Source organism: Neodiprion pinetum, chromosome 4, assembly GCF_021155775.2.
Source record: "Neodiprion pinetum isolate iyNeoPine1 chromosome 4, iyNeoPine1.2, whole genome shotgun sequence".
Lineage (NCBI taxonomy): Eukaryota > Metazoa > Arthropoda > Insecta > Hymenoptera > Diprionidae > Neodiprion > Neodiprion pinetum.
The window spans coordinates 560457-585918 of NC_060235.2; the positions used below are offsets into that span (position 1 = coordinate 560457).

Below are 25462 nucleotides of genomic sequence, written 5' to 3' on the forward strand. Positions count from 1 at the left end.
GACCCCGGCATGACAGAAAAAGTCCATTATTACACAGTCGGGCGAGCGGATGTGAGAAAAGTGAAAGAATAAAGAGATCTTACGACTTTGTTTCCGTCGCGATGAACAATCGAGACGGCGGAGAAAAATAATATGAGAGAATACCCAAGTTAACGTACGAGGCGAGAAAATACATTTGACATTTTCGCACCGCGACTCGTATAAGGAACCCGCTTGCGTGTATTTAACCCAGCTTTTCTCGTCTGCGTAGTTTTAGCCTGAAATTCGTACGTACCGCAACTCGAGCGTCCATTTAAACTTTAGAAACAACCGTCGGCCAATAAAGTCTTCGCCTAATTTACAGCGTGCAATTTAACCGACGGAATCATTCTCTAATTAGTCAAGTGTTGGCCTACATACGCGGGTGCGGGAACGGAATAGACTCGAATAGTACCAACGTGTATGCCTAACCGAAGGCTTTGGTGTCTACGCCGCAATCGCCCCTGGGGAACCTTTATCCCGCTCCTCTTCTCTACGTGTAGTGTACGTATGCGTTAGGCGGCGGGGAGGGGGGTTTTGAACTTTTTTTCATTTTTCTCCTTGCGTACCCCTCGAAATCTTCGATTTTAGCCTGAAACGAAGCCTCGCGAAAGCGGAACTCGGTAGGAAAATTATAAAAGGTGACTCATTCGGTTATAATTTTTCAATCACTTTAACCGAAATATCTCGAAAACGATACAAGCTGGGAAACGGATCTTGGTTTCATTTTGTAGATGATCGAATTTTCTTCAAATAAAATGGTTGTGACTACTGCGTGACGTTATTCTTATCAGGTTAGCAGACGGGTGAGATAAAAATTTACAAGGTGATAAGCATCTTCGTTCATTTATTCAGTGCACTCAACTTCAAATGTTCGTATCGAGTACAAGATGAATATCTGGATGGATAGTAGTCTCGGACTTTTTTTTTTTTTTTATGGAAAATTTGATCATCCACAAGATGAAAGCAAAAACTCGAGTTTTCGACGTATTTCGGTTAGCGTTTGAAAAATTCCAAACCGGACGGGTTGTAGAAATTTGCTACCGAGTTCCGGTTTCACGAGGCTTCGTTTCAGGCTAAAAACAAAATTTTCGAAGGGTACGTAAGAAGGAAAATAAAAAAGAAGTTTAAAAAGAACCGGCCTAATATGTATATATATATGTACGTATCAGTGTTATTCGTGGCATTGGAAAACATACAGCTTTCATACCGTCATTTCTCTTTTACTTATTCGCTTTGTTCTTTTTATAATTTTTTCAACCGATTGTTTGCTGTAAATTCGTATTCTTTATACTCCACAGCCGTCACGAATACCTGATATTAGGATACGAAGTGGGTTTCTATACACACATATATAATTGAATCTTGACAGAATTCGAATACGCATAATTCGCACGGTATACACAAGAATACAACAGAGAACAGCAGGAATAATTTGGCACGCGTGTTGAACTCGACCATAGGTAGAATGTCTTATTTAAAATCAAAAATCTCTGTTATACTTCTTCCGCTGTATATCGGCGAAATAATAAATTCGGGTAATGGAGAGTGAGAGAACGTAGAATGGGGTGAGGGAGAAGCAATTAAGACATGTATATATATAGAAAAACGAGGAATTATCGAGATCGAGCGCCGAGGAATTGTTCCTTCGGCCAAGAATCGTGCGGGAAGACGAATAGCAGAGGGGAGATAAAAGGGGATGGAAGCTGAGAGGCAGCGGCAGCAGCAGCAGCCATGCCGTCGAGAAGGTAACCAACGGCTACTGGTTGGCTCGGCATCGTCGGCGGCAGCTGCCTCGCATAATTCTTCTTGGCGGAGAATAACTTTTAGCGAGTTGCGTAATATATAAAGTCTGCGGTCATCGCGGTGATCCTATATAAACGCGTACATCGCCCATTTAACCCGTCTACTCTACAATAATCCATGGCACAAAAAAAGATGAAAATTTTCACATATCTGATATCTTTAATTCAACTTGAACAAATCATTCACTGAAATCGCGAATCGTGCCCAAATGCCGAGCGGGGAGGTTCTTGATTTCAAAAGTTCTCCAAACTTTATTAGTCTACCGAAACTACTAGGATATGATTTTTGAAACAGTTTCAATTCGACATTACTCAAAATTCTTCGTATTGCAACGGTCGACCAGAATTCGCTTTTTGCGTGTAACGTGAAATCTTTCAATCGATTACGTTAGGAACAATGTTTAACACAATAGAATTGATATTAGAATATTTTAGATACGAATAGTTTTATCGTAATATCATGTTGTTTTCAGTTTTACCAAGAATACAGTGTTTGATATATGCCGCGTACCGCGATAAATATACGATTGTTTAAAGTAAATAAACTCTCGAACTGAAACGACAAATGTGATCGTTCATCCATAGTCGTCTCCTCCATTTACTAAATAAAAAAAAAAAAAAACACCCTGTATCAAAACAAGGTAAGTCAAAACGATAAACATTCAATTTTACTGGCAGCAGATGTGACACAAAAATTAGACCCGATTGAATGAAAATAAATATGATATTATAAAAAGGGTAGACAGGTTTTTAAAAACTGGTAAGCACCTTCCTCGTTACAAAATTTAGTTGACCAGTGTTATCATTCACGAGAAGCACCGTCGTCCACGTGTACTTACACACGTGTGTTTTCGGTGATGATTTTTACCTCACCCTCCATTCCTGTCTACCAAATTTCACACAAGCATTCCGCACTCCGAGACGATTAATATATAATTACTCTTCCTTGGAAGATTCGTAGGCAGGACTACGAGTATCTAGGACGACGTTGACGATTTCAACTCCATACATACATATATATATATACACATATATACGTATATATGTATATAGGAGCTGGGAATATTGATTCGTGCCTAATTCGGAAGGGTTCGTTCTGACAGGGTTTCCGAATAGGAAGGGGGTTGGGGGGTGGGGGCTCCTGTTATTAATTAATTAATGAATCCCATTAACGGGTCCCGGTTCTAGGGTTGCTGTAACGCCGGTGGCGATACTGAAATCTGGTTCGATCCCTGATTCTTGCATTATGTACGCGTGATCGAATCTCCGCGATATTCTCCAATACACACAGCTTTACGCTACATGCATGTATGCACGATACGATACAAATACACTGCAGAGCCGTACGAAATACGAAAAGGACAGACTGCGGGGATTTTCGTTCGACGAGAAGAATTCTTCATCGATCCCCGAAGAAAACCGACAGCCGTGCTGTTCGATCCGAGGCTCAAAACTCAATTTCCTTCAGTGTCACCTGTTCTGCTTGAATCTTTATATCCTGATGATCCGTCTGACGCGACGGCGTGTTCACCCATACGCTGCTGTGTGCAAGTATGTGAATACAACAAGAGACAGAGGAGAACCAAACAACCACCCGTCGTCTCGAAGATCCAGCCGAGGGTGGTGGTGTTGTTGCATAAATTATCAGGAACTCCGGGAGATGCTGCCGCGGGTCTACGAAGTCAGGGTGGTCTCAGCCTCTCGAGCCTTTACACTTACGCATACATATATGTGTATAATAGACTTCACCGTTGAATAATTAAGAGGATTATCGGCGCCGGTGTTATTCGACCGGTTTCGATAGAAAGTAAGCAGAGAGTTATGAGACACGGGATGCGATGAGGTTGTTGGAAGGTGTCGGTGAACGAGGGACATCAAGGTCTACCAAGGCCTTCCGGCCGCATTGAATATTAATTACGCATGACGGGGAGTGTGCGCGTAGAGTATTAGATAACGCGGAAATAACAACAACAACAACAACAACAACAACAACGAGCACCGCGGCAACAAGAACAACAAGAACATATAACCGTGACGGTGAAGCTGAAAGAGGCGATAACGATGATCAAAGCAACGCCAACGATGCGATTGGATATCGATCACATGTCTGAGAAACAATTCAGGGATAAACGAAAACTCGAACGATACTGAAGAATTTTTCACGTCGCAGCACAAAAACGAGCTTCAAAATCTGACGTGTATAACCTATGTATATATATATATGTATATATATAATATGCGGGGCACACGTGGCAGCTGATAAATTAAAGAAAACGAGGGGGATTAGCGAGTATCGCGACTCAACCAGCTGGAGCCTCAGCGGGTGTTCGAAGGTATCCAAACACTCGAGTTTAATTTCCTCGGGAGCCCCTGGGGTATTTTCCTGGAGCCGAGGGGGTGGCGAAGGGCGAAGGGCGACTGTCTTTTTGTACCAAGTTTTTAATATAAAGAAGAGAAGGAGGTATATATAATTGGTCGCGCAAAGGGTGAAGAAGGAACCCTTCGAAAAAGCTGTAGCTTATAGCTGCGCCGCCTGCTGCAGGGTGGAGAAAACAACGTCGCGGAGAGAAAGAAAGAGAAACAGAGAGAGGGCGAGAGATATTTAGAGAGACGGACAAGGCTTCGGGTTCCCGGCTGTCGCCTGTCACCCTTTTGCGCGAGGGAAGAAAGAAAAACCCGCGGGATCCAAGATTGAGTCATCATTTTCAGGAGATTGTTCTACAGTTGAAAAGCAATACTTTTTTCCTCATTTATTATACGTATAAAAAGATGGTCGCAAGACGAGTGTCGGTCAAATTGTTACCTTAGTAACTCACGGTGTTTGCCTTAGAAATGTAACTAAAAAACAAAAGAGAAAGCATAGACATCGATTTGTTATTTCAAGCCGTGTAAACAACGATGATAAATTTAGAAGGAAATTGTCCGATTTCACAGATATTTTTTTTTTTTACTCTCAACTGCAGTCCGTATTCCAGTATTTATCGAAATCAATATCAGTGCAACGTTGAAAAACTGAATAATCAATAATACCGATGCGATAAGAAAAAAAAAAAATAAATAAAATTGTCACGATGGGATTGCAGTCGAACAGTCTTGTCTGAGTAAAATATCGACTAATTTTTTCTCATAGTTTCAAATCAGTTCAAAATAAATAATCGGTATCGAAACGAATCGAAACTATTGCCCAATGCTATAATGAATTAAGCGTTATGCACCGCAAGTATAACTCTGAGACCAGGAGCAAGAACTTCAGTATTCCGTACTCCAGATTAAATACTGGATAAAAAATCTTTAAATTTATGGTTATTAGCTGCTTTAATCAGCTCCCCAATGAGTTAAAAAAAAATCACAGATCCCAAACCCGATTTGAAGAAGCTTTTGAAAACCTGGATACAGGACAAAATTATGAAAGAAAAGAAAAAAAAAACCGTCAAGAACTTTTGCACACCCGTAACGGTTACAATACTAACTCTTTCTTTTTTACTGCAATTTGATTCGATGTATTTTGTTGATCGAATATCGTGCTTATATCACAATATTATATATTGTGCAGTCGATGAGTGAATATTTTCTGCACGATTCTTCGAACCCTCTTGCAGACTCGAATACGCGAAAGAGCATAACTGCTGCAACGACGGAAAGGCGGTCCCTAAGACGAAGGCTCGAGACGATGTCTCTTATTTGCAGCCGCCGTCGATCTCCGACGAAGGATCAAGATCGGCGTTCGCTCTCGAGACGGGGAAGGATCCTGCAGGACGTGCGACGAATCGAGTAAAGTATCGAGTAGAATAGATTTTGAATTTTTCCTGTATACGATACCCATTAATACAGTTCTTTGCAGTAATAGTAATAAAATGATAATCGAGAAAAATCGAAATTCCTTTTTTTTTTTTTGTTTGAACCGCAATCGGATGAAGTTTGTCGAAATTTATCAATGATCGAGGACGAAGCATGCATGGATCAGTAGTTTCGTCCTAGGCGTGCGTTCCGCGCCTTTTTTATCCTCCTCCTTCTATCGCGATAAACGATCCAAAGGGAAGTAATTTTGTGTTGTTCGTTAGAAGGACGTTAATAGAATCATTGCGTCACCTTGATGCTGTAATAAACGCCTCGTTGAGTACCCATGAATTAGCTATTTTATTGAAATAACGAGCAATTAGTCGTAAATTCAGTTTGGTACGGGCCGCCGCCGCCACGAGCTACAGGCTGATTATATCGAAGGAACCAAACGTCGTCGGAGTTTACGACATCGAACACGGTAAACTCGTCAAGATCCTCTCGACGCGACATTTTTTGAAACGAGATTTTTCTAAAAACCGAATGAAGGGAGGGGCGGTCGCGAGGTTAAGGTCCAAGATCGATATTACGAATCGTTAGTTTTTTCGTCGAAGGTCGTAAAATCCGTAAAGTGAATTATGGGTTAGAGAGAATCGAGGGGAGCGGAGAGACTCTGCAGGATTTTAACGACATCTCGTAAAGTATTATTGATTAAAACGGTAGTAGTAATTCGGCGCCGTTTTTTTTTTTACAGGCACTTCTGGCCAGCATTGCTGCACACTCGACGCGTTTTCCAAAGTTTCATTGAATGAAAAAAAAAAAAAAAAAAAGGAGAGGAAAGGAAATCTTTTCGACGAAAACGAAAATTGTCGCCGTCGAGTTTCTACTCGTCTTCTTTCTCTCTGATAATAACACAGGTCTGCAAGAACATATTTTGTTTCAGTCGCATGGGATGTTTTCGGTAAATGTTATATTTTCGAGTCTGCTGAATCCAAAAGTGACTTCTATATCCCTCCGTCGCGTACGGTATTTTTGCAGAATACAAGGTGTTTGCATTGAAAAAAAAGCATAACAGTAACGAAAAAATCACCATTTCATTACGATGAACTAAACAATATTTCTTATAAAATTAAACGATCAATTTTTTCATGAAATGTTCTTAACATTCCGCGTTCATTCTTTTTCCCTACGAAACCTATTCATGTTCTCTTTGATACGTCTCCGAACACACTTCCGGTTTCCATTTTCCGTTTTCCCGCATGTATTTATTCTCGAGTCTCACTCTGCTACGTATTAAATAACAGTAAGAAATCACTTTTGCACTGGATTTTTAGAATCAAGAATAGGATATGAGATTTCGAGTTAAACGGGGAGCTTCGCTCTAAATAAAACTACAAGCACGAGTTCAAGAAAAAAATCTAACGCAATGGAATTTTTTGAGTATTTTTCCCGGTTCAACTGAGTAAAAATCTATAAGAAACGGTATTAAAAAAAAAAAACAACCAGTGCAATTTTTTGGTAGCAGACCCGTGTAACCGACACGCTGCACTGCAGGCATTAAAACCAGCTCATCGAGCAGCTAAAAATTCCCCAAAGTGAATGTATAATATATACGTATAACGTAGATAATAAATCTGCAGATCTGCCGCCGCCGCTGCCGCTCGTGCACGTAAATTACCCGACGTTTGCTTCCTCATCCCTGGCAACCGATTAGCTTCGTACGCGGACCGCGTACCAGGTACCTTCGAGGTTTTATCTCGTCTGAATTTGACGTTTCTCGAGGGGCGGAACCACGAGCACGAGAAACGGCGTGGAATTTGAATCAACGAAACGCGGGACTCTATAACCCTCATACATTATATAACGCGGTCTGCAATTTTACGCATTGCTGGTTAACCCGCAGGCTCGCTCTCTGTTCTACGTTTTTTAACCCCCCTCATTCCTCAATTTCAACTTTTTCTTCCTCTCCTTCTTTCCCTTCAAATTTTCCCCTTCCCATTTCTACTTAGCTACTAAAACTCTAGTTTTACAGTTACCTACTTGTCGGGTATTTTTCGCTGGCTCCAAATGATACCTTGTCATCGAATTTGCTTCAGTATGATACAACACCCTCACAACGTACACGTATGTGTATTAACGCTGGCACGACGGACGAAGAAAAAGTTGTTTTCGAGAAGTAATTTGACTTCCAAAGAGAATAATCGGCGGCTGCGCTCCCCTCTCGTTTATAATAAAAATAAAAATTCTCGCAGAGCTGAGTGATATTCTTTCCAGAGTGCTGATACGTAATATGTATGCACATAGCCTGCCAAGGTATAACTACACCTACAAAGTTGCGCGTAACAGGACTAAGAGAAAAATTAACGAACGGAGATAAGAAGCTGCGCTACAGGACGTTTGAGTAATAACTTACGTACGTATACCTGACTGAAAAAAAAGGGAGAAAGAAAAACGAAGAGCCTTGTATTTAAAGTGTAGGTATGTGTACGTAAGTAATACGTGCAGACTGATTTTGTATTACATATATATATGTATATATATATATATATATACGCTGGCTTAGGTTATATACATTATATGCATATATACAGCTCCGGGCGAAAAATGGACAATAATAATAGTAATTTCTTTCTCGCGTTGTGCGATTTTCTAACGAGGTTTGTAGTTTCGCTCATTTTTTTTTCTTTTTCTCGTAGCAGCACCGTCAATTTATCTCTCTCACGAACGGGAGATAATAAAGAATAAGAAAAGCGAATAAAGTACGGGGTTTAAGAAGGAGAGGAAAAAAGACCTCCGCGCGTACACAGAACTTGATTCATATCTTGATACAGTTTTTATTACTCGTTTAATATCGTACAGGTATGTGTTGTACCTACATGCGACTAACGTAAGCGTGGCGGGAAGCAGGAAGAGAATGAAATAACGTGGGATAGAAATTTTAATAAACCCGCGGAGGCGATAGCTTGTAAAAACGCAACGCGTCGTCGTCACGCGACGGTGGAACCGAGACGCAATTCTTCGTTACATTATACGCGATACGTTACACGTGAATATATAGTAAAGGAGCCCGCGGCAGAACCCTTATGGAAATTGCCTGGATTTTTGTTACACTATGGTACATATCCTCCCGATCAAAATTTCTCATCGACACAAATCCCAAAAATCACTAGTTTCCGAGACGAAGGCTTCGGAAGAGGGGTGTCCAGTTTTTTTGATGTCTATCGATTTCGTGATTTTTATGAATTATAAAGCTTCAAGGGGGTTGAAATCAAACCCAATCACTGAAAAGACTGCACGGCTGATTATCAAAGACAGGCAGGAAGCTGCGATTTATTCCATCGATGCATCGATTCTATCCGTCAACTCGCCGGTTTACCGAAAGGAGCTGCAACGGCGAATTTCGCGCGAAGAACGAGACCCTCCGACTCTTTCGATAATCGTCTTTTCAAGTTTTTCACGCGTCTGCGGAGTCTCTGCGAATCGGTTGTACGGTTTTTGAGTGATGTATTTGATTTCAAGTCCCCCTTGAAGCTTTGTAATCCGTAAAAATCTCGTAATCCACAGGTTTTAAAAAATCCCCACACCTCTTTCCGAAGCCAGCGTCTCGGAAGCTAGTGATTTTTGAGACGTGTGTCGTTGAGAACTTTTGATCGGGAAGACATGTACTATAACACTGTAACTGAAAATCCAGCCAATTTTAAAAACCCTGGCCTCAAAATCATTTTTGTTAAATATCTTTCTTATATCAGGGTGTAAAGATTAATCTCTCTAATGATGCATGTAAATACCTTGATGCGAAGAACGTATGTGACTTCCTCATCTTCCCGTAACTCACTAATGATTCAAGTTCGTCGAATAACACGGCGCACAACGACGACAAAACAACACTGCGACACGATTCTTTTTTTGATCTGTAATTTATCTTCTTTATCGTAAATGCCATAAATGGCAGACAGTTGACTCTCGGAAGAAGACTTTAAAAACACGCAACACAGAGTAATTAATTGTCCGTCGAACAGTGATATGTCGTATTCGTGAAACGATTCCTGTCCCCCGATCAATTATACCGTCTTTCACCGTCCACTGGGTAGAGATAAAACGGAAGTGAAGATCCGCATGACCGGGGCGTCGGAAAGTCGACGTTGGACTGGTACGTCAGACGGTGACGGACATCGTCGTCGAAGATATCCGCAAGCATCGGTTAACTACGTTTCGCGGTAGATACGTGCAGTTTTATTTGACCGTGCGGATAAAAGTCGTTCTTATTCTTTGTTTAGTCGTCGGTGTTGATAATTATTATCTTGTTATCATTCACTGCTCCTGACATTTTCATTAAATCTGCGTTAACGAAGACGCCACAGTTTACGTGCCACTTTATCGTCGCGACCGATAACGACGACGGCAATCGAATGATTTGCACAGTTTTTACCCCCACAACCGCAAAAGCTGAAATAACAATAATAATAATAATAATAACAATAACAATAACAACACCAACAACAACAACAATAACAACACACACCGATCGCTAATTCATTGACCAAAGGACGACGATGCGAACAGAAATTGCAAAATCCTTGCAGTTCGACTCGCTAAGGACAAAACTAGCACGACGTCGTCATTTATAGGCACGAAATGACAGAAACTGTACCGAGAATGAAAAACATCGTACATGTCACCAACTTCACCTATGATCCGCACTTTTCTTCACCGTCGATGTCAAACATAATTTTTTCATGCACCAAATCATTATATTCAAGAGATATATATCTTTCGGGTTTCATTCGTTGTTGTTTTTACTTTTCTTTATTTTTATTTTCATTCCTTTTTTCACACATTCCAACCATCACTGTATAATTATATATTTCAACGATGGGAAACAAACGACGAAATTATACACGCAGGCCACAGGTATTCAATACAAGGAGAGAACAAAAACTTTGAAACGACACCACACTGTTGCAAAAGCTACGCACACGTATCACGATTTATAATCCTGTTTCTCCAGATAACAGGTAGGTACGTACAGACACACACGCAAATTTACGAGTATATTATCCAGTACAGAGATCGGTAGTAACGACAATTTCATACGGAACACACCTTTTGATATTCCCTTCTCATCCCCTTGGGATTGTGACGTGTGCGATAAAGGTAACGTTGTGAATATCGCGCGTGCGAGAGAGAGAGAGAGAGAGAGAGAGATAGAGAGAAAGACACATGAAACGAACAGAGAACAACAAAGGGAATGTTTGATAAATGACGAAACGGCCGACGAACCAAGTAATATCGTCGCGCACAGACCTCCCGAGCGACGGCACAACGAACAACAACCCCGTCACAACAATCACAAACCTCCGCGAAGCAGCTACGTACTTATCGGAAAGCTCACAACTACTGGTACATCCAGCCGGGGGCTATCCTCGATGTTTGAATTGACACTGATGACCGCCGGTGTTGCCGCCTGCGCATCTCGCGCCTACGCCACCCTCCGCCTACTCCGAAATCATGGCAGTACTACATCTCGTAGTCGTGGCTCGTGCCGTTCGTTATACACTCGACTCGAAGAATGAGTTACGTATGAATAAGCGCCTTTTGCGAATGACACCCGTTGGTTCCTCTCCTCCGCGAGGATGGTTGGGGTTTCGGGGTTGGGGGGTTGGGGTGGGGGATGAAAAGGGAGGGAGGGAGGGAGGGAGGGAGAGAGGGAGGGACTTGGGCCTTTCGTTGCAGCGCCAGATAGAGACGGGGTTTGTTGTTGTTGTTGTCGTTGTTGTTATCGTTGTTGTCGTTGTTGTCTGTGGTGGATATCGAGTGAGACGGCACACTCGATGACGACGACGACAATGGTGCGATGGCGATGGCGATGGTTATGGTGGCGGCGATGGTGTTTTAGTTCGGTGCGGTGGATGCGATGCGGGGTGTTTGGATGTCTGGGGGGCTGGGAGGGGGGGGGGGGGGGCGGTTGCGGTTCGTGGTGGTTGGTGCAGGTGGCTGGTGGATGTGCCAGAAGTGCGGGCTTACGGCGGAATGAGAGGAGAGCTTAGCTCGGGGGGCCGCGGCGTGCCCACGGCCCGACTCTCCTTCCTTCCTTCCTTCCTTCCTTCCTTCCTTCCCGCCTGCCTGCCTGCCTGCCTGCCTGCCTGCCTGCCTGCCTGCCTGCCTGCCTGCCTGCCTGCCTGCCTCCGACGTGCGAGAGCTGCGCGTATCGACCCGCACCCCCGCCGTACTGCCGCTACCACCTCGCGCGCTACCCTCACTCGCCTAACCGCCCTCCACCCCTCACCCTTCGCCCTGCGTGCGTGCGTGCGCGTCCTCCACGCGGCACCGCCTACGTACCTCGTACCTCATCCTCATCCTCATCCTCATCCTCATCCTCCTCCTCTTCTTCTTCTTCTTCTTCTCCTCTTTATACTCATCCCCAACCTGTGCGGGATGCAGAGGGTCACCAATCGCAAGTGGAGAACCGTCAAGGGTAGAGCACGTGCGATGCGCGGTCGAAAACGTCAGGTGCGGCTTAATTCACCTCCCTTTCACGAGTTTCGTGAGTTTCGTGAGTTTCGCGAGAGGGGTGAGAAGAAGGCGACGAAGAAGAAGAAGAAGAAGAAGGACAATGGTTACTAATTATTCCGTCGATCGACGTCCATTCATTCTAGCGTACCATACGCGTATAGTAGGTATGACCTACTTTGTTGAATTTTAGCAAACAGAGAGAGAGTGCACGATCGATTTGATTTAATCGTCCTTGTGCAATGCGTAGCACGAAAAAATTAGTTAGCTTCATTGACTTGTTGAAGATTTGAACGATGAAGGAAAAAAACGTAACACGTAAAAAGTAACGCGCAAAAAGCGTTTGCTTGGCAGAGTATTTATTTTTTTTCTCCCCTAATTTCGATTACAGGTTACGTACCGTATGTATTTAACGTCGAAGCCTTTTAACCTAACCTTCCTTTACCTCCCTGCCCTTCCCGCCTACAGCTTTAATTGCAGAGCTCGGAGCTACGCGAAAAATGGAGAAGCGTGGGCGACTGTCGTGAGAAATAGCACACCGTTAGCTGGTCCGCCAATGCTGGTACGGAAAGAGAGAAATTGACGGGATGAGAAACGAAGAGAAGAGAAGAGAAGCTAAGATCAGTAACTCTGTATAAACTGTTCTTTTTTTTCTTTTTTTTTTTTTTCTACCGGCTCTCTTTCAATATCATGTCGTTATTCATTAATATTAACAGACCTGTGCAAAGTGAATAACCTTTTTCTCATATCCTATAATTCGTTTCCATTACAATATACTCGAACTTCAGTTTCTTACTCGCTTCTGTATCATTTCAATATAACACATATTGTATATATATGTGTATATATAAAAGTCAAGAAACCGAGACTGCACAGTGCAAAATTACGTCAAACTGCACTGTTTGAGCGCGCACAGAGTCGGGTTTACGAAGTCTCTCTTTATTCTTTGCAAGTTGGTAGATACGGCCGCTTGTCGCACGGTTTGATGTCACGAACCCGTGCATCGTGTATACACGTATACGCGTGTCGCTTTCAACGGCGGTCTGGTTGCACGGCGAGGTGGGCGAGTGGGAAACGGAAACGGATATTACGAGGCTGTAGGATAGTAATACGCGCAGGAGGTCGTGCATCGCGCGTGATTGTATTGCGCCTTGAATATACATACGTGGGTATACATACACACACGCATAGAGAGGGTAACTAACAAATACCGGAGGCAAAGACGAGCCTCGTCGTCTCGTTGTAGTTCTAACCTGGAAAATTAGAGATGCGTGCCACCTTATGCGAGACGCGGAGTCCCTCCCTCGTTATAGAACCCGTCGCGCCCTCTCATCCCTCGGCGGGTTTTCTCCAACGCGCGGCGGTCGGAGGGCGGGAAGTGCGAGTAAAACGCGACAAATTGCTACCAGTTTCCAACAACCGCAGGGCTGGGCGTTGCGATAGGAGAGGCGAGGCGAGGGGGTGCGACGCGTACGTGGAGAATATAACGCCTGTGTGCCTATAATACGACACACACCGTAGGTACTGGGGTAGGAACGAAATTAAAATTGGTCAAGCGGATTACCGGGAGGAATTGGGAGGCGCGTTGTTGCCGCTGCCGATGCCACTGCCGCTGGTGGTGCTGCTGCGGTTTTCAAATATTTTCGATATTCAATTATTTCCATACGTATGTACAAATGCATGCGTGTATGCCGGGGTGGTTCTTAAAAAAAAGGTTGTTTTTTAATTTTGACCGGTTCGACCCCCAAATTACGGTATGGATAATTAAATAAAAATTCCCTTGTTTTTCCAGATTTTTATCTCAACTCTAACCCCTGCCCTTAGGAGAGTGGAAGTCCTCATTTAACCTTTTCACAATCAGGGGCACGTTGAACCTTATACGTAACAGATTTCGATAGAATTTAGTGCAGGGAGGTTTCTTGGGTCGCTGATTACGAATCTGAACTCGAGATTTCAAAATTCAGAATGGCGGATCCAACATGGCGGACGAAAGTCCCAAAAATCACTGGATGCTGCCCCCGAGCCCCCGAATGCCAAGGTTTATCGAAAGCGAATTATTTTTTCGGTTTTGGTTCGCCATGTCGGATACGCCATTTTGAATTTTCAAATTTCGAGTCCAGATTTGTAATCAGTAACCCAAGAAACCACTCTGTACAAAATTTTCCCGAATTCCATTTGGCACATTCAATGTGCGCCTGAAAGGGTGAAATGGAGAAATCCACCCTCTTGCGGGCACGGGTTAGAGTTGGGATAAAAAAAGTGATAAAACGATAGAATTATTTTTGAATTGTTTGGATTTCCAGGGTGACCCGGTAAAAATTCAAAAATTACCTTTTTAAGGAACACCCTAATCTCTACAATGACGTAAAACATACGTAGGTATATTACAAAACTTTACACTCTTCGGCCACGCACCCCGTAAAAAATTTTGCCGTTCCCCATCCCTGTCGGTGCGGTATCGCAGGCATACTGCGATTTCGGATCGCGGATTTTGCTAACAAAATGGAAAAGACGAGTCGAATTATTATATAGGATGGGGAGGGACGTGAAATGGTTGAACGAGCTGGTATGCGTGTGTAATTTGTAGGGTGTAGAGAAAGGTGTGGAATAATCCACGTGAGAAAGAAACGAAACGAAACGAAACAAAACGAAAAGTTAAAAAAATACAAAAGAGAGACTTTTATATTGAAAGTGAAAAACGGCGGGGTGAAAAAATCATTTTTACATTTATACCCGCCTATAGGTATAGTACCGCAGCGGATTTCATTAATTGATTAACGATCAAACTCCGTTTTTTTCATCCTCACTGTGTGCGTGCGTGCATGGATTTAATACGGCGTTTATTATTGAACAATGATTGAAAAAGGACGCAAAAGAAAGGAAAAAATTTTTTTTAAATAATGCGAAGGGACGAAAAATGCGGAAAGTACAAGAGGCCACGGGTAAAAATGAATTGATCATGATTAATCGAGGGAAAACGAGAACTTCAAGTTTTTCCCTACCTCGTTTTTTACGTAATCCTGACTTCTCTATTTATATAATACCTACACACCCGTATTAAACGAAAGTATATAGCCGTTATGTGCAGACGAATGTACATGGCTGCGTACATAACCATGCAGCATACAGGTATATACAAACGAACGAAAGTCAGAGCAAAGGGGGATGAGAAATGAGTATTAAAAGTACAATAAAAAAAAAAAAAGAAAGTGCAAACTAAAGCTCGCTGTTGCTTTTCATGCCTGCAGCAGCTATGGAGAGGGGGGGGAGGGAGAGAGAGAGAGAGAGAGAGAGAGAGAGAGAGAGAGAGAGAGAGAGAGAGAGAGAGAGAGAGAGAGAGAGAGAGAGAGAGAGAGAGAGAGAGAGAGAGAGAGAGAGAGAGAGAGAGAGAGAGAGAGAGAGAGAGAGAGAGAGAGAGAGAGAGAGAGAGAGAGAGAGAGAGAGAGAGAGAGAGAGAGAGAGAGAGAGAGAGAGAGAGAAAGAGAGAGATTCGAGCCTGGCGTTACGTAGGTTCGGTATGTTGACACAAGCTACGATTTAATTTCTCCGCAGGCAAACATTCAATTTCCCTGCGTCTATAGATCCTCGACTGTGCGTTTTCCGTACCCTTGTATATATACATACGTACACATATATATATAATATATGCGCGTGTGTATACCGCCCAACTTTATTACACGTACCTACGCGGCAAAAATTCTGATGATATATATGCAGCCGTAAAGTTTATTTCACAAACAAAAGTTCTACACGGTTTACATACGTATCCTATATCAAATGAACCCGAAATCTGTAGGAAACGTGATTTGTAAACTCTCTTGAAACATTAACAAGAAGAAAAAGAAAAAAAAACATATTTGGTTGGATGATGATTTTCAAACCTTTCGAGATAGCTAAGTTGAACCTTGCATCGTTGCCGTTTCGTCGAGGTCGTTCGTCCAACGTGTATAATAATTACTTTACTTGCATCCGTCGGGAGAAGAAGCTAATAAGGTGAGCGGAAAAGGGACCAAGTTTGAAAGAGAGAAAAAAATTAAAGTGGAAAAACTTTGGCGCCTTGCAAAGTTAGTATTTTTCCCAGAGAGAAAACTTGGGTATTATATATATGTATAAATATATATATGTATATATATGTATATATGCGGTGTAGAAGGAGAGCAAATCGCGAACAAAGGGAGAGAGAAAGGCAGTTGTAAGAAGTGGCACCGCGTCGCGGTTGTTCCGCGGACTGATTCCCTTAAAAACGTATTACTACGACTGCACGCGGATATGAAAAAGCGATTTTATTTCGGCAGGAGGAGCGGCACATCCACTCGTCCCGTCGTTTATAACCAACCCCCCGGCCGATCCGCATATATTATACCTTCTGCGAATTATATATTCAATGATATATATTTATATATAGGGGCCATTCCACGCTAACTCAACCAACGGCCGGCCGTCACAATTTTTGATTTTGTTCAAAAAATTTTATGCATTCGTCCGAATTTCAAAATAATGTCCCGACTTTTATTTAGAATTTTCCCAAAATTTAAAAGTTTGCAAAAAAAAATTTAAAAATTCTTGAGTAAGATGTCAAAATTTTTTCCACGCCTAGCCCTCGAGCCGACCAGTGTTCCCTTCTTATTCGTTTCAAGTATTTTTTTTCCAGAGAAGGATTCAAAAAAAAATTATAAGTAATGGTCATCTTACTATGCATATGACCGGTTGGTTAAACATTTTCACACGTAACATGGGACGGCAGGTTAAAAATTGGAACAATATAACAAAATCACAAACGGTGACGGTCCGACGTTGGTTGCGTTGGCATGGAATGCCCCGTACATAACAAGGGTGCAGCTAGTACTTGCGCCAAGTTCTGTACTACACCTCGTACATCTCGCATAAGACGGCAAAAATTCGGGTGTCGCGAAAAAACGAAAACGACGACTCCGACTGCCGTTCTAATCAGCGAAATGCGTCCTTTGATTAGCAAAAAGGTCAGAGCAACGACGGGCTAATTCGTATAAGCGACGTAACTTGCACTCAGTTTTACCAATACTCGTACATAAATATCTATTTCTGCGTGTGTGTATCAGTATGTATCAGGTACACGTGTTATACTGCATACGTGTGCAACATATAAATATACATGCATATATGTACATGCACTAGCAAACAGCGATGGCAGCTTTCGCCGCGCAAAACTTCACTGCAGTCAGGATGAAGTAGTTACACGGGCAGGGTGTGTACAAGCTTTCCATGTTACCCCCGTCCTATTTGCGATCTGCAAACAACCCCCGTATATTTTATACTGGACTTTATTTCAGGCTTTTTTTTTTATATACTCCTTTTTTTTTTTATTATCGCTCGAAATAGGAAACACTTCCTCAGCTCCGCGTAGTACTATAGGTATACATGTATAATATCCGGAGAGTAAATATTTAGTTTTTCGGTGGAAAAAAATGATGTAAAATGTTTAGTAATATCTACCTACCTCTGTTCGAGTTGTCGCGCTGTGATGTAAAAAGAGAAATATAAAAACAATAGAGAGACAGATTTTCTCGGTTTGCTAATACTCCTCCTCGTCGTCGAAGCTTTTTACCAGCGTTTCCTACTATTTGTCATTTTTTTTTCTTCTTTCTTAACGTCTTTCCGTCACGTTTTTATCAACCCCGATTTCTGCGTCTCTTTTCCTTTGGCAAATTTTTGCATTGGCTGATTCACGACAACGAGGTTAGCTTAACGAGCGTTGATAAATCGAGGAATCAATAAATGAACGCGGATTTTCACCCTTAATTCCTACCCAAGGGCAGGATTCAAAAGGGAGCAGGACGAAGGGCAGTTTGAAGGAAATGCAAACCAGCCTGTCTTACAATTAGTGTGAAAAAGGGGGGGGTGGAAGAATAAGGGGAAAAATCGGCACGCGCCGAGGGTATCCATCAGCAGGGCGAAATTATTGATGTTACATTAGAGTCCGCCACCAAAGGCGAAGGGCGGCGTCGCCCCGGCAAACCTGGGGGGGTATCTATCTCCACCCTTCGACCCTCCGACCCTTCGGCCGGCGGTTCGCGCCGTTGTGCTTTGGAATTTCATATAATAGGCAATAATAACCCCGTCGATAACCCCGCACAATACAAACAACTCAAGTCCGCTCGCGAAAGCTCGATCTACCGGCTAAAACCATCCAGCGGAGTGACGCGCGGAGGAAAGACCGCCGGGCAAATGAACCCCGACATAACGAAAATACTACCACTGATGAAACAGCGCGACGGGTTTGCAGGTGCACCATGGATGCCTAGAAAAAATTTGCACGTATACACGAGGACGACGATTACGTGCGACTGAAATTCAACTCGACTTTTTTTTCTCCCCCTCATACGTTTTGCATAATTTGTCCTTTTAAAACTTTTGCCACGATGAGTTTGAGATATCATTTCTCGGTCGAAGGTGGCGAAAAAGCAGAATCGTGATATAGGATAGAATGGTTCGCGATATCGAATTTTGTAGGATGCGAAGATCCGATTTGGGGAATTTCAAAATGTTTGAAGTCGAAGTATAGAATCGTCAGAATCCTACGTTGAATCGATTATTTTTCCTCACAATTTGTTTTTGCTTTTCAGTTCCACGACAGACGCAGTAAAATATCAATTTACGCGATTAAGGTATCAATTATCATCGTTGTCTTAATTACTAATTACCTATTTGATTTGATAAGTGAAAGATAAACGAATAGTTTCACCTGAAATTGAAACTATTCTGCGAATTAAATATCCGCGTTTTCTAAAAATTCGATATCGCGACCCTTCCATCCTATCGCAATTCAACTCAAGTCCACTTCCCCCGTTGCTCGTTATCTGATATTCCATAAGTAATGTATTTATGTGACAAAAGTATACGCCATAGCCGACATAACACGACGCGAAAGAATAGAATTTCTCTGAAAAATCACAGCCTGTCGCCGTCATTGTCGAAGTGAATTTTCCTTCTTCATCGCTGTTTAATTTTCATTGAAACGTACTTTCTCTTCCGGCGAAAAAATTCAATGCGAACGACGAGAACGCCGAGTAAGTTTCGAAAAAGCAAAATCACACAATAACTTGAGGCCGCCCGATTTCCTCCCCTCCGAAACTTTCCCTCGACGTAGAGGGAGGGCGTGAGGCTGCAAAGACTCGAGGCTTTAGAGCGCCGCGCCCCGATGCTCGAGGCTCACACAACGCGCTACGGTCGTGGAATCCATAATTTGCGGAATGGGAACGTTTCCCACCACCCCACGGTCCCGGAATTCGGTATCACCGTTTCGTCGATTAATTATGGGGCGCCTTCGCAATTTTGCAAATCTCTACACCTGTCAGGTAATACTTGAAATTTTTGCAACAAGCCTAGGTATACTCGCAAAAAATTCTTCATCAACTTCTCTGGCCAACACTGATAATAATTGAAGATCTCTCGGACTTTATACAGTCCGGTATACAAAGTGACGAAACGTACGAAATCAAGAATCAATAACCGAATCGAGTTGATTCAACTTTGATCAGAAAACTGCCACCTGGGTGCGTAGAGAGGGATGAAATCTTGTAAACTATTATTATTATTATTATCGTTATTGCTACTGTTCTTGTTCCTTGATGCATCCGACAGAAAAATCATAAAAAATATATTTAAAAAAAGTTATAAATTATTGCTTAAAAAATATTCGAAGCAAAAATTGAGCTTAAAAGACTTTCACTTCCAGTTTAAGTAACAAAAAAAAAAAACCAGAGTGACCTTTTGTTAATACCAAGCTCGTATAGCTCGTCCAATTTCAACGAACAATAGATCATATTGTTTCGTTAATAATTTTCAAGCGAATCACCCGACACGAATTATTCGACGTCACGGTTATAATATTTTGAAACACACAGCATCACTCCGTTACATACAACCTGTACAATTGATCTCACAAAATTCATTACTCCGATCAATCGACGAGCTCTAAATCAAGTGTTATTTTTGTAAATTTACTTGGTCGTTGGTTTATTTTTTCTTTTTTTTTTCCTATTTCAACGACAAAGAATGTTATAGATAACGCAATAAGTTCCCCAGGATTGGGGCTCTTCACCCTTCCTCTCGACACCGAGAATCCCCCCCCCCCCCCCCTCCCCCCTCTCACGGCGATAAACTTACGGGGCTCCGCGATAAAAATGTTCCAGAAAAAGATCGATGACCCGTTCGCGTTCGTTTCTTTCGTTGTGGTAATAGGCGACTACTCGCCGAGGTCCCGCACGACGAACGAAGGAACCTTGCGCCATTATCGTTCCTATTGTTATCGTTATTGTTATTGTTATCACCCCCTCACCGCCGGCCTCGACGCCGATGCCTCCGCAGCGAAGTCAGGGAGGGTACAAGTGCAGGCTGGCCTTTTGTGCATACACACCGTATCACCTACCCTACCTTATTTTACAGATCTGTATACTCGTCGGTGGTTCGTTCGTTCGTAGATATGTATATGTATAAGCATGTAAGACGCGTTACTTACGTAAGTGATGCATGTATGAGGGAAAATCGAGCTTTTCGTCGAGGGAATGAAAGGGAATGACGGAAGAATAAAGTGAAGTAAAGTGAAAGGCGATGAGAACGCGCTGCTCAGGATTCTATATTGCTCCATCATTTCGCCTCTCTTTCACCCCCGGCAGCAGAAGCTCTTGCGAAAGCTCGCTCGGTACCTACCTACCCGTTGTGTCTACATATTTCCTACCCCGAGTTTAATTGCATCATTTTATTGTCTAGCCCCTGCGGCACGCAGCTTAATTCGCAACAAGAAACATTTTACCCCCCCCCCCCCCCCCCCCCCCCCTCCTCTCTCTCTCTCGCTCTTTTTTTAATCTGCTTTTTCTTCTGTGTCGGAGAAATCGACTCCGTTGCAACGAACGACTGTATAAAGTCCGCAGAATTTACCGAGCTTTCAAGCACGAGCTGCTATTGGACTTTGTTTCGAATTAATTCGGACTTTCGAAACTCGAATTTACGGTCTTTATTTCACTTCCTCCAGAGTTTCTTCCAGTCTTTGCAGTATCGAGAATCGAGAGAAAGAGAGAGCAAGACAACGAGAAAGAGACAAGTCGAGGGTAACAACTCTCGATATACCTCTGAATTTTTTATCACCGCCAATTCCTTTTTTACATCCCTTTCAAACTCAACTTATTATACAGATACTGAGAGAAATTTGAAATTGGTACAATATCCCAGGACGAGACGATCCTTGGGGATAAAAAAAAAATGCGCGATCGGGACTTAAAAAAAACTGATTTTCCCACGAACGTTTTATCGAAAATTTAGCCCCCGCGTTATGTTTATTATACCGTCATATTCGACCGTCGATCAACCATAGCGTACCGCAATTTCAAATTGCAGCTATCGACGGAATTCCGTCGTTTATCGTTATAAGCGTAGACCATGCGACAAACTAGCGATAAAAAAAGAAGACGTATACGGTGCTCAATAGGAAAGAAGAAAAGCATACCTATAAGGATAAAAGTAGCGAATGCTAGCAATTTCGACTAATGCCTAAGAGAGTCGGTATTTTCCCCGAATGGATGGGAAATCCTTTGAGCGCGTATGGTCAGCGAGCGGGGAAATAATTGCTACTACCCCAAAGTAGACGTCTGCTTTTCCATACCTTATACTTCAACACAAAGGTACCTAATCCTTTTACATCATCATCTATACCTGTTGGCATGAAAGAATTCCTTTTATCTTATCGAAAAGTACAAAAACTTGAAAATCCTCAGTAGAGCCGTCGAATCGAATCTCCAATATTATTTTCGTTCAATTTTATTGTCCCCCCTCCATCCGCCCCCGGTTTCCATTGTACGACGAAGAAACGACAATGGCGCTGTGACCAGTCTAATCTAAAATAAAACTTCTCTTCCGTTCTCTGATAAGAGGCGTAGGTACAGCTACTGGGTTGTACCTATACCTATGTATTACAGAGATGTGGTCAAGGGTATACATTACGTATATATATATATGAATAAAATATGTATATTCACATATATTCGACGATGCTTTCAATACTTATCCTCCCCACTTTCATCGCATGTAATATTTCTCCGAGGATGTCCATTTTTATTGTTACACCTACCCCTGCACACGTAGTAAGTTATTATTCTCGGTTGTGTGAAGAATCGGTGCTCGATAGAATAATATTCGTTTTTCTCTGTCATACTTTTTTTTCCGATCTTTCAATAACAATAATAATAATAATACGCGTGACGCAAACTACGGAACATTTCGAATGACAACGGGACAATCGAAATCGAGTAAAGGAAACGAAAATCGGGAAGAAGAAACACTGCAAGCTAAGTAAGTAGATTCTGCTGCAGTATTACGATATGTAGGTACATACATTATACATATAGTATAGGTGTACCTGCTACGCGTAAGAAGGTGTTGTTTCGACGACGAGAGCGGGAACTTTTCTTACCGAGTCAATCTATCAGGACGAGGACGAAGACGAGGAGGAACACAGCGCGAAGTACCATTTAATCAGGATTTTTATTTTTAACTCAACTTTATTTATTTTTAAAAATTTTTTTACCTTCAATTTTACTTTGTTTTTCTTTCGTTGCTTCTTTTTTCATACGGTTCTTCTTCGCTCCTCGGTTCACCGTCGTCGTCGTCGTTGTTGCTGGTTATTTATTTATTTATTTATTTTTATTTATTTTGTCTTCTCCCATCCCCTCCTCTCTCTTCCCTCTATCTCGTAAAAGTTTCACCCAGAGTTTGCTAATAAACAGACAATGGGCAGGATGGATGAAGACGACGGAGCGACAGAAGAGGAGGGGGTGTCGGGGTCGGGGTCGGGGGTGGGCGATCGAGAAGCTGTGTCGGTGCGGAGAGGACGGCGAGCCGCGGGTATAAGGGAGGAGCTCCAAGTATTAAAAAGTTTGTTTATTTTATGACAGCCCGTTATTAAACTCGAATCGAAACGGCTTATGTAAATTGCTTATTATACGAGCACCGGCTATTTTAGATATTTTATTATGTACCCAACCAACGAACCAACAAACCCTCTTCTTCTCGCCTCTTCATTCCCGAAACGGCGATAATAATTGTTTAAGATGAAAAAAAAAAAAAAAAAAAAAAACCAAATAAATAAAATAACCCACAAATACTTGTAATTCTTTTATTGTACAAATGTATTTATATCTTATCCCCGTATAACTCGTATCCGTGAATTGAGAAATAATAACATTTCGAGGCGGATGAGGAGAGAGGACGTGTAAGCTGCAAGGGATAATATGAAGGAGACCCCGAGAGGAGTTCGTTCTTTTCTTCCTTTCGTCCTTCCTTTCCGTTTTCGTGTCGCGGTTTGGATCCCTGTCGTCGAGTCGATCCGTTGGCAAATCCCCCGCGTTCGCGTTAGCGTTCGGAGAAACTGAAACTTGTTTCGGGGTGGGTGGGCGGAAGGATGGGAGGAAGGGATAATTCTGTGCGCGGATCGGCCGAGCGAATACATCCGGAGATATAATCAAAAGTTGCCATGGTTACCCGCCTCCTCTCTCTCCTCGTCCAACCCCATTTGCCGCCCTTTATAAAGCCAGCTTCCGTCTCTTTCAACACTTTCCCCGTTTCCATCCCTCCTCGTTCTTCCTTTTTCACATTCTTCAGCCCTTCCCCGGTCCGGAGAAGTTGCAAAAACTACACGTATACGTATAATCCAGCACCGCTAGCTGTTGGAGAAACTTTCGAAAGCGTCGCAGGGCGATGTTCACCTCCCGCAGCGTTCGCCACGGCTTTTTAGCCTTTGGATTTTACAATTTTCTAGTATAATAATAACAACGTTGTTACAACGCGGCGAGTAGAAGTTGGGGAAGGAGAGAAAATTTAGGGATAAAAAGTACCGTCTAGAAAACAAGAAAATTCTACTCTATCGTCCCTACTTCGACACTATCCAAACAACACTCGAGTTCTCAGCACCGAGACCCATGATAATAATAATAATAATAATAATATGCTGGACACAAAGAATCGTCCGCAACTCTGCTTGATACATAGATAAATATTCTATAATTCGTCGTACCGAAAGACTCCAATGAACGATTGGTATGCAGTGTGAAAAACAAGATTCTTGGAACTTGAATTTGGTCGTCGTAGGAACTTGACATGTTGAGATTACAATTGGCAAGGTATACATGCAAATGCAGAAGGGATCGAAGACTGCGAAGAACGAGCGAGGAACGATTCTCGTCATCCAGTCGTTGCAAAGAATATCAAGGGAGATGGAGTAATGAGAGGGAGAGAGGAGGAGAGAGAGGGGAAAGAGAATAGCGAAATGTAGAAAGAAAAGGTAAAAGGAAGAAGAAGAAGATTAAAAAGTGGAAAAGTTGCCGACTGCATAGCTTGCAGCAGTCGCTCGACGACGCAAAGTTTCCTAGTTAGAATTCGAATTGTCCGGTGCAATTCGAACCAAGTTAGAACCCGTATAATATACCCCGTCCATGCAGCCTTGTTGCTGCTGCAGGTACGTCGAGATCCCCGCGAAATTATATCAAGGATATAAATACATGTACATCGGTGAAAGAGTACAAAATATAAGGTGACCCGAGACCATGAATAATTAAAGAGAGTGAAGTTCGTAACGTTAATTTGACGATTCATTTTTAAGAAAAATGATTAGTTCGCAACTGTAGGATCGTCTCAACCTGAACAATATATGTTAAAACGCAAAAAGGATATTCAGATTTTAGAAATTAAGGGCCTTGAAATTCGTTCTAAGATTTTAAAACAACGATTTTATTTTCAATATTTCGTTACGTTAACGTTACTAACTTATATCTGGTAAATAATTTCACGGTTGATAAAAAAACAACTGCTTTCAATCTATAATATCAAACTAAATTTTATAGCGTAGATTTGTAATCGTCGTTCAGACACAACGATTTTCTCACACATCTTTGGAAGAAGTGACGACGACCCGAGAGATCGAATCTGTTGATTTTGTCAAATATATCGATCGGACATAGCGAAAGAAGTGTCATTCATTTGATTCAATAGCATTACAATCACAGAGAAAAAACTTGTGTTAACAAATGAAACGACATTCATTTGAACGAACGTTTCTTTTTCCATATTTCATGGCAATATTTAGTGAATTCGTGAAAAAAAAGTTTTTTCGCATTGTATAACGACAATTGTATCAATAAATGGTGAGGATATTTTCCTATGTATAACAAGCAATAAAACGATATTCCAGATACCTATATGCATAGTAGATTACATTCTAAGTGGATGAAAAAAAAACAAAACAGCGACAGGTATATATATACATATATACGATCAAGGTAAAGAAGCAGCGAGGCCGCAATATTTAATAGGGCGCGCGCAGCGCG

General features: G+C 42.2%; 1 protein-coding gene across 8 annotated transcripts in view; it reads right to left on the reverse strand.

Annotated features, from left to right (window-relative positions):
- LOC124216189 (zinc finger protein 541) overlaps positions 1-25462 on the reverse strand; it is a 183196-nt gene that overhangs the window by 110871 nt on the left and 46863 nt on the right. For 2 of the 8 annotated variants that reach the window (XM_069135453.1, XM_046620414.2), the window contains exon 1: positions 9389-10019. The exons of the other annotated variants lie outside the window; for them this stretch is intronic. The gene's annotated coding sequence lies outside the window, so the exon portion shown is untranslated. Of the gene's footprint in view, positions 1-9388; positions 10020-25462 lie in introns of those variants that run through there. 8 annotated transcript variants of the gene reach the window in all.